The sequence below is a fragment of the Bactrocera tryoni genome, unplaced genomic scaffold (genome assembly GCF_016617805.1).
Source record: "Bactrocera tryoni isolate S06 unplaced genomic scaffold, CSIRO_BtryS06_freeze2 scaffold_25, whole genome shotgun sequence".
Taxonomy (NCBI): Eukaryota; Metazoa; Arthropoda; class Insecta; order Diptera; family Tephritidae; genus Bactrocera; species Bactrocera tryoni.
The window spans coordinates 9,078,689-9,089,493 of record NW_024395977.1 but is presented as its reverse complement, the minus strand read 5'-3'; the positions used below and the strand labels follow the sequence as shown (position 1 = coordinate 9,089,493).

The window sequence follows — 10,805 nt, the reverse complement described above, 5'->3', positions numbered from 1 at the left end:
GTTGAATACACTTTAGAAACTAAATATTTTGTTGTGTATTAAATAAATTGGGCTGAATTCCCGGTGGTACTGCAATACCGAGCCAACCTGTGATGGAGGTGGAGCAAGCTCCTAAAACACCTCCAAAAATCGCTTAATGATTTGCTGTCCCCGATGGAGGATTCATCAGATGTTGTTGATAAGAACAGATACTACACTTTGATCTTAGCCATAAGGCCGAGAAGCGATAACTTTTCACAACATATTACAAAGTATTTCAGCTCCAGTATAAATAAACAGAGTGAGAATTGAAAACGAATATCAAACACCAAATTCAACACGAATGAAATATTACAAAGCAAATGCCGTCTGTGGTTATTTTTAAACATAGCCGACGATTTGTCAGCTACCTGTTATCAACGGCACATTTGCTACGTTTGCGACTGCCGCCTATATTCACTGCTTCAATCGCCTGCTACTCGGTATTCGCTTCGTTCGAAACAAAACCGGCATTAAAAGAACTTTCGAAATACTACACACAAGTGCGTTCGATCGGTATGAATTCGTTTGCCCATACACGACACACAAATCCATTTTGCGTTCGTTCTTCACAGAGTTAACATGTGCGACAGACAAGCGGAACATTTCTTGGAATTTATTTCTAATGTAGCTCTTTTATCTATTTCTTTGTATTTCGTTAATAAGTTATTCCAACTGTTATTTTTCTTACACTATGTATGTACATATATGTATGAGCGCTTAGGCAAAAAGCGAAAACTTTGAAGCGTGATTTCTCGGTTTTTCATTTTTACGATTATTCTTAATTGGCGGGCAGGATAGAAAAAAACTAAACGTCGTATGGAATTAGGGCAAAGTTTATTATCATTGACATAAAATTATCTTATATTTAAACTAAAAAAAATATTAAGAAAAGTCAAGTTTTAACATATTTTTAAACAGCATAAAGTAAAATTTTTGTGGCCAAAAGCCACTATTTATTCAATTTTTAATAAAATTTTAAATTTTACACTTTTTTGGAATTTTCTTAGTTTAACTAGAAGATAAATTAATAAAAAATATGAATCTCTTCAAATTTTTTGTTTCCGATAGAAATTGCGACCTGCATCCTGGCCGCCGTCCGAAAAATGTACATGCGAGATGCATCGGGTAATTGCTTCCCAAAGGCAGAATATCAAAGATTTCGTATCCCAAAAATTTGTGAAAGATGTTCAAATATATAACTATAAAGCCTAGAAATTTCGCTTGAATCAATTATTTCTTTCCCTCCCAAAAAAATCCTCAAAAAAATCGATTTTTTGAAGCCCTTAACACTTGCCATTGTCCGCGATCTTCACTGTTCGGCGACACGAGAGAAATGAGATTTTGTGCGCCGACAACGCCATACACGATAAACATGTTCGCGTACCGATCGTAAAAAATCAAACATTTTCGCGAACATGGATCGGTACGCGAACAAGCCCATACACGATAAACCGCAAGCGCACACATACAGATCGAACGCACTTGTGTGCTCGTGTATGGGCGCTTTTAAGTACTTTTTTTAAGTGGACGTACAAATAATTCAGTGCATTGACGTATGTCCACGTCCTTTTTTAAGTGTACGTACAAATATTCCTACGTAATTGGATATTACTTTGACTTTTGCCTATTAAAGTAAAAGTAGTAACGTTTCATGTACTAGTATTCATAAATTTAAGTTCGGTGACATGAAATTTAAGCCACAATAGGGGTATTCGCTTGTTCTTGCAAGATTGCAGATTGCAAAAAGACTATACCGAAATATACAAGGGCACGAGAGTACCCATTACAGAATCTAGTGATATATGAATGGCTGTTTCGAATATTGTGACAAACAAAACAAAACAAATTGCGAAAGGTTAACGAATCTATTTTTAAAAAATGCCACAAATTTCTGAGAAACAAAAACTTTTTAATTTTATTATTGAAGAAGCTGCTTCTAATATATTACTACATCTGGATGGTAATTGTTTATTTCACGTTTTTAAACTTTAGAAAATCAAAAATTTGAACTTTTTAGACGACGATAGCTATTGGAAAACTATGGATGAAAACCTTACAATTATCTTATCGAACCATTGCGGAAATTATCAAAATGTGCCTAAGTGTTTGGAATGGATGACTAATGATCTTGACTATTTAGACGAAGGACGTTACCAACAAATGCTCCGAGTCTCAAGAGATCAATTTACGTTGCTATTGTCCTTGATCAAAGACAGTGCACAATATGACAACGCTCAATCCATTAGGCAATTTTCAGTAGAACTACAGTTAGCTATATCCTTATATCGTTTAGGTTCATCGGGTGAAAGTGCGGCGATTCGGAAAGTAGCTACACTGTTTGGTGTAGGAGATGGTGACTCGCTTTACAAGATTACAAAGAGAGTATTTTCGTCAATTTTGGAGTTAAAATCTGGATATATCACTTAACCTGATACTAAAGAAAGACAAGATATCGTTAAAACAACATACAATGAGCTGCCACATTGCATAGGGTATATTGATGGTACTGAATTGAAACTTGCAGAAGCACCAGTTGTTAACCATTCGTTTTATTTTTCAAAAAGCCGAATCTATTCCATAAAGGCACAAGTTGTATGCGATTAACAGTTAAGGACTCGGCATGTAGTAGCGGGACACTTTGGTAGTGTACACGATGCTCACATGTTTCGTACTAGTGCTCTCTCCACTCAGGAAGTCTTTTTATACCCTGAACAGGGTATATTAAGTTTGTCACGAAGTTTGTAACACCCAGAAGGAATCGTCGAATACCCTATAGAGTATATATATAAATGATCAGTATGTCGAGCTGAGTTGATTTAGCCATGCCCGTCTGTCTGTCCGTCCGTCTGTCTGTCTGTATACATACGAACTAGTCCCTCAGTTTTTAAGATATCGTTTTGAAATTTTGCAAACGTCATTTTCTCTTCAAGAAGCTGCTCATTTGTCGGAACGGCCGATATCGGACCACTATAACATATAGCTGCCATACAAACTGAACGATCGGAATCAAATGCTTGTATGGAAAACTTTCACATTTGACAAGATATATTCACGAAATTTTGTACATATTATTTTCTAAAGCGACAATGTAATCTCCGGAGAAATTGTTTAGTTCGGTTAACTGTAGCATATAGCTGCCATGCAAACTGAACGATCGGAATCAAGTTCTTGTATGGACAACTTTCACATTTGACAAGATATATTCACGAAATCTGGTATATATTATTTTCTAAAGCAACGCTGTAATCTCCGAAGAAAATGTTCAGATCGGTTGACTATAGCATATAGCTGTCATACAAACTGAACGATCGGAATCAAGTTCTTGTATGGACAACTTTCACATTTGACAAGATATATTCACGAAATTTGGTATAGATTATTTTTTAAGGCAACAATGTAATCTCTACATCTCTAATACAAACTGAACACATAGTTACTAACAGAAACGCACCTGTGAAGGGTATTTAGCTTCGGTGCAACCGAAGTTAACGTTTTTTCTTGTTTCTTCTTCTCAATGGCTAGCAGGAGATTCTGCTCATCCATTGCTGACCACTCTTATCACGCCATTTTGAACAAATTCACAACAAATGGACTATTCAAAGCGTAAAGCTTTCAACTTGCGTCATAGCAAATATCGCGTGAGGATTGAATATTGCTTTGGGATTCTAAAAGAACGCTTTGGCAGTCTTAAAGAATTAAGAATACGTATTCAGGACGAACAAAGTCATACTCTATGTTCCAACTGGTTTATTGTTTGCTGTATATTGCATAACATCTTCCGAGCTACTTCTAACGATATTGAATACGTAGACAATATAGTTGTCGACAACGACGAAAAATCAGATGAACTTCCTTCACATGAAAATGGCCGGCGAATAACTGAGGCAGAAGCCAAGCGCAAATCTTTGTACACAATAATGTTTGGTGATCAATAAAACGTTAATTAGTAATAATATATATGTATGTTATACATAGTGGTATTAGGTATACCAACTCTATTTTTATACTCTCGCAACAAAGTTGCTAAGGAGAGTATTATAGTTTTGTTCACATAACGGTTGTTTGTAAGTCCTAAAACTAAAAGAGTCAGATATAGGGTTATATATACCAAAGTGATCAGGGTGACGAGTAGAGTTGAAATCCGGATGTCTGTCTGTTCGTCCGTCCGTGCAAGCTGTAACTTGAGAAAAAATAGAGATATCTTGATGAAACTTGGTACACGTATTTCCTGGCTCCATAAGAAGGTTAAGTTCGAAGATGGGCAAAATCGGCCCACTGCCACGTCCACAAAAGGGCGAAATCCAAAAACCTATAAAGTGTCGTAACTAAGCCATAAATAAAGATGTTAAAGTGAAATTTGGCACAAAGGATTGCATTAGAAAGGGGCATATGCGGACGTAATATCTTTGGAAAAGTGGGCGTGGCCCCGCCCCCTACTAAGTTTTTTGTACATATCTTGGAAACTACTGTAGCTATGTCAACCAAACTCTATAGAGTCGTTTCTTTCAGGCATTTCCACATACAGTTCAAAAATGGAAGAAATCGGATAATAACCACGCCCACCTCCCATACAAAGGTTATGTTGAAAATCACTAAAAGTGCGTTAACGGACTAACAAAAAACGTCAGAAACACAAAATTTTACGGAAGAAATTGCAGAAGGAAGCTGCACCCAGACTTCTTTTAAAAATTGAAAATGGGCGTGGCCTCGCCCACTTATGGACCAAAAAACATATCTCAGGAACTACTAGACCGATTTCAATGAAATTCGGTATATAATATTTTCTTAACACCCTGATGACATGTACAAAATATAGGTGAAATCGGTTCACAACCACGCCTTCTTCCAATATAACAATATTTTGAATTCCATCTCGATGCCTTTTCTGTATAATACGAGTACATACATTAGGAACCAATGATGATAGCGGAATAAAACTTTACAAAAATACGGTATTTGAAAAATATGTAAATGACGTATAATGAAATCTCGATTATCACTTTATCATGCGAGAGTATAAAATGTTCGGTGACACCCGAACTTAGCCCTTCCTTACTTGTTGATATAACTATTTATATAAGTTCATACTTACGAAATCTAAAGAAATAATCTAACTGCCATAAATAATAATAAATAAATACAAATGTAATTTAGTATATTTAGTTGTTTTTATTTTCATTTTTTTTTTCAATTTCGCACATAGCCACTCTTTCTTTCATTTCTAATTCTAACATCTTGCATTTTTCATCAGTTTCAATTTTTTTCAATTTTAAGTCTAATTTTTTTGACTCAATTTCTAACTTTCTTTCCTGAATTTTGTTTTTCCTCCTCGAATTTATATATATCAAATTCCAGTTTCTTCGCTTCCATAGCAATTTTTTTCTGCTTGGATAGCCGCCAATTGTCCAACGATGATTTCGAAGGCCGAACTGACCGTTGGTATGTTGATACTGGTGTGGAGATTGGTGCGATCGAAGGTGCGGCATTTGATTTCGCAGCAGGTGTACATTCTTCTTCCATAAATTCTACTTCGAATTCTGGTGCAGGACTAACTGGACAAAACTGTGGCGAAGGAATGTTACTTTCTACCAGTAACGGTTGCATGGCCGGCAACCCCTTTCCAAATATTTCCTTCAGCTGGTCGTAATATGGACATATTTTCAGCAATTTTTGCTGAAATTAGTACAAAATGTTTTATTTACAATAAATTTAAAACAAAAAGTATTTGTTACCCGAATATTTGTTAGTGTTATTATTTTGGTTATCAGTATGTTACCTTTAACATATTAACATGTTAGCAGGAACAAGCTGTAACAAGCATATCTGTTACCCATTGGTTACTTCTAGCAAATTCAATTATTTTAAATAAAATTAATTTTTTTTATTATTTCGCTTTATTTAATAATAAAATCGAAATCAGATATTTACTTAAATTAACAAAAAGCCTATTATTATTGCATTCGGCAGCAAAATAATACAAGTTATTTCAGTATAAAAATTATAATTCTAAAAATTCATATTCATAAAAGTAAAATTAGAAACTTCAACTTAGAACTAATATATACAACTTAAAACTAATATGTGCAACTTAAATCTAATATTTACAACGTAAAACTAATATATATAAGTAACAATAAGAAAACTTATATTAATTTAGCCTTTAGTTGATGTTTTTTCTGTTTAAAAAGATTGTGGCTTAAGGCCATAAATCTCCGGAGCTCCCCACATATAGTGTTTTTATCCCTGTCAGGAAATATATCTGAAATGAAACGTAATAAGTTAAGGCATTCAAATATATACCAGTAAAAAACCTACCAAAAACTAACCCTACGCACTTTAGCTTTAAGCTTGGTACGCAGCTCTCAAGTAATTGCTCAAGAAAAAAAATACATTATATCTCAAGTAATTTTGGCAGCTGGTTACGCATTGTGAATGATCTACATTAGAAGAGCAAGAGAGAATAAACAAAGAAAACAAACTTTGTGCGTAATATGTATGTGTGTATGTATATGGTAACATAAATATTTTTATTGAGATTTAAGAAATGTTGTTGATGATTGGTTGGTTTTATACAACATTTCAAAATGGAATATACTTCATAATAATGATTTCAACTAATTTAGGATGAATTTGACGATTACTTCGAATTTCCTTCAAGAAACAATTGTTGATTTGATGTTTCTTCGCAAAACAAGGTTTGCCATATTCACATTTTACTGAAAAAAAGTATCAAAAATTGGTACTAGATTTCTTGAGAGCTGCGTACTAGCACAAGTAAGTTTGTCGCAGGAAAGTATCTTGACCGTTTTTTAAGCGTTTTTTTATATGAAGTTTTTACGTTTCTTGCGAGCTGCGTACTAAGCTTTAGTAGGGATTCCTTCTCCTTGCGCCCCTAAATTGTAGTGGTACATTACATCGTCAGAAAACATATGTACCTAGAAAATTAAAATATATAAATTAGCTTCTGTTTTAATTTAGTAAGTAATACTGGGCTACTTAGTTTGTCTGTTAGGGACTTTTCAATGGCAGTCAGACGGGTCTCAATTGCATCCAGCTTCTGCATTGTATCTGAAAAACATATGTATATGTATTTTTAAAAAGCAAATACTAATATATTTATATATTAATACATTATACCTGCTTGGCCGCCAGACGACAGGCTCTATATAAAAGAAATTATTAATATATATATATAGTAGAAATTAATTATAAAATATCAAATTATCATGTAACGAACTTACCTCTTTAAAATCCACAATAAACTGCGCTTTTCGTTTTCTTCTTCTTGAAAAATTGGGTATTCGTCTTTCCTATTCTAGCAAGTGTTTGGAATGTCGATAGCTTTTCTCTATTTTATAGCCTTGACAGACGGCAGCGTTAATCCGGATTAACTGCGCACTTAATCAGATCCAATTTTGTGGGTGACAGACGGCAGCTATGCGAGTTTGAAACTCTCATAAACAGCTCATTGTCCTTTTTATAATATTTTCAATGAAAATTGATAGAAGATAAACATTACAGTTGTTAGCCGACCAATTTTTACCAAACCATTTTTTATTACAAAAACATATCAACACATTATTTTTAAAACTGCATCATAACATAGAAGTTTTATTGATATTATACTGAGAATTTGATAAACAGCTGTCAGGGTTGCTTGTATTTCATTCACAATAGATGAAAATTGGCCATTTTTAACAATGTTGCCAACGAAAATCTCACAAACTCCCTAAAATTTTGAGAGTTATTTTTGGATTCAGTAACGGAGTTAGCTGTGGTAACTCCTGAATTAATCCCGAAAAATGCAATTAATCTGGTGTAACGCTGCCGTCTGTCAATGCTATTACTTACATATTCTCCTAATGAATTGAAAATTCCAGAAAATGTAACAGTGTTAGTGAACAGCTGAAAATGTTTCAATGTGTTTGTGCAATCTGTTATCTCCGTCTTGCAGGGGACACTACCAATGCAGCGTAATTGGCCAGCGACGCACATTTTATACAACTGCACACATCAGAATTTCTATCTGCAATTATGAACAGTTCAATGTTACGTTATTTGACGTCGCACCAGCAACTTGGAAAGGGTTGAGTGTCTTCTAAACTCACATAAAAGACACTAAGTAAATAAATAAATATGTAGTTATTTTAGGCATTAAGCAGCTCTGCATACCTGTGTAGCAGGTTTGCCTAAACTCTGCGCGACCTTTTGAGAAGAATTTAGTATACCGTCCCAGGATTTCGGGGATAAAAAGGATATGGTTGGATAGAGGAGACTATCCTGATCAAGGATATAGCCGCAGGAAGCTTATAGTTTTCGAGATATTCGCGGTTAAAGTTGAAAATTTGCAATATTTTAATTACATATTTTCTATATATAAAATTAATTTTGCACTTATATTTTTCACTTTTATATCCACTTGCACTTCACTAATTCGTTTGTAAACGTTTATTTTAAATTATATATTAGAAAAACAGTTTTAATTCAATTTTTTACTTATTGTGCAAATTTATTTACTTAAAAATAACGAAAGAGCTACAAACTGTCAAATAATCAGTGTTACCTTATCGACACCATTTGTAAAATAACTGAAAGAAATAAAGTAAACAGATTATACCCCAAATACCAGAATCAACAACCTATAAAAAAAGAACCCTGATCGGTCCAACACCGGGGTGTATCAAATTTTTTTCGCGTTGGACTCATTTTTGCGTGGGCGGCCTTTGGCCGCGCTTCAAAAAAAATAACCCTGGTCGGTTAAACACCGGAGTGTATCAGATTTTTTTCGCGTTGAACTCCTTTTTGCGTGGGCGGCTTTCGGCTGCGCTTCAAAAAAAAAAAATAACCCTGATCGGACAAACACCAGAGTGTATCAAATTATTTTCGCGTTGAACTTCCAACCAACAACCATTTCAAAAGAAAAAGTTACACATGTTTATGAATTACTAAAAGAGGTAAAACTTCACAAATGTATTTGTTTTTTGATTAGCACCGTCTTGTAAGGTTGTTAACAATTCTCTTTACTGTTTGTTAAGGGTAACAAATACTTTTATTGGTGAATGTGTTGTCCTTAAAGTATACATTTGTTAACGAACAAGTTACACACATCTTATGCATAACAAAAGCTTTTGTTACTCAATTTTCTGTAAATGTTATTTTTTTCGTTAGCAGTTTGTTTCCTTTAACATATAACACATTAACGTGTTTGATACCCATTTGTTAGCAGTAAACAGCATATCTGTTACCTCGATATATTATTCCATTTGTTGGCCATTTTTTGCTTCTAAAGGTTAGGTTCCAGCTCTCAAGTAAATGCTCAAGAAATTATTGGTATTATTTCTTTTGTGTGAGATAGTAGTTAGCAAGAAATTTGACATTTCATATCGCACCGTGAATGTTAAAAAGTAGAAGAAGAGTGTAAAGTAATCAAACCACGGTAGAGGAGATATTTGAGCAAGAGCAATTGGTAAGTTTCCCATTATGTATATTTAAATTTATTTAAAAATGTCATGATTAATTATTATTATTTATTTTACAGGTGGTCAAGTGAAAAACTAATCTAACAGAATAGAAATTTAAGCACGAGTAATTGGTATACAAAAAAGCAAAGCGTTAATCAACCAGAAAAGATATGTATTTGAGCAAGAGCAATTGGTAAGTTTCCCATTATGTAAGTATATTTAAACTTATTTAAAAATATCATGATTAAATATTATTATTTATTTTACAGGTGGTCATTTTTAGTATCCATAATGGAAGACGAGGAGTAGATTTTATATAATACTATCCGACCCCGCAGTCATTGTCCTGCGTGAAATTATGTGTTTAGAAATGAAAAAGTTGAATTTATCATTTCACTTTTTTTCAATGTTTTGACGCTTGATAAACAACCTTTTTTGGTTTCTGTTCCAGTGTACTATAGAAAAAATGGTTTTCCAACTCGTGAGCAGGACAAGTATATCTGGCCGAGGGAAAAATATATCATTTCCAAATGTATACCATACACTATGCGACTATCCTTGTGTCTCAAATGCAATTTTCACTGGAAACTGAATACGTTTGAACTGAAATGACAAATCGTTAGAACTCAGAGGAATTCGTAGAATCAAGCATTCAGCCCCTTTGTATTCGATGGCTGCGTCACAATCAGTCAGGTTCCATTACACAGTTTCGGCACCTGAAGATTGTGGAACATAATAACGACAGATCCAACTTTGAGACGCAAATGAATTTAGAAATTCCACGATCGATCAATTTGTATGAGCGCAAGTCTCCCGGAATTTGACTTTGAATCTTCCAGTTTAAGTCAACAACATCGGCATTTTTTGGCAGCTAACATTGCGCGTGCACTTAAGGAATTGTAGTTACGATAATTTGTCTAATGTCCGAATATTCGCGATGAGTTCATCTTTGGTGAATTGGTAAAGGGAAGATGGAATTGATATCAAACCACCGGAAGTATCAACCGGAATTTACCCATTTCCAATTCTTAGCGAATACGATGTAAAATGTCTTCGGCAATGTCATTTTTGTTCGTATTCCATAATTAGCGGCCTTTACACGGTCACATATGCGTGACAGCATGTGCAATTTTGGAAAGAAAAAGAATGCAAAGAAAGTTTTTGTAATGCTTTGGGCAAGATATTTCTAGTTCTTTTAACAAATTTGTATGCGAGCGTGTTGATCTTTTCTTACGCCAATCTTGCACCCAAATTCGTTTTTCTTGCCACTTTTTGCATTTTCTTCCTCTTCCTCCATTTCTAAAATTTCTTCAATCAGAAGAG

At 34.2% G+C, this 10,805-nt stretch overlaps 1 long non-coding RNA gene and 1 pseudogene across 1 annotated transcript; one reads left to right on the top strand and one right to left on the bottom strand.

Annotated features, from left to right (window-relative positions):
- Positions 1–42: 42 nt before the first annotated feature.
- On the bottom strand, positions 43–228 carry LOC120780980 (annotated as a pseudogene).
- Positions 229–9,221: 8,993 nt separating this feature from the next.
- On the top strand, positions 9,222–9,901 carry LOC120780450. The gene is made up of 3 exons (XR_005705866.1): positions 9,222–9,487; positions 9,560–9,691; positions 9,752–9,901. It is a non-coding gene; the product is annotated as an uncharacterized LOC120780450 (long non-coding RNA).
- The last annotated feature ends 904 nt before the right edge of the window (positions 9,902–10,805 follow it).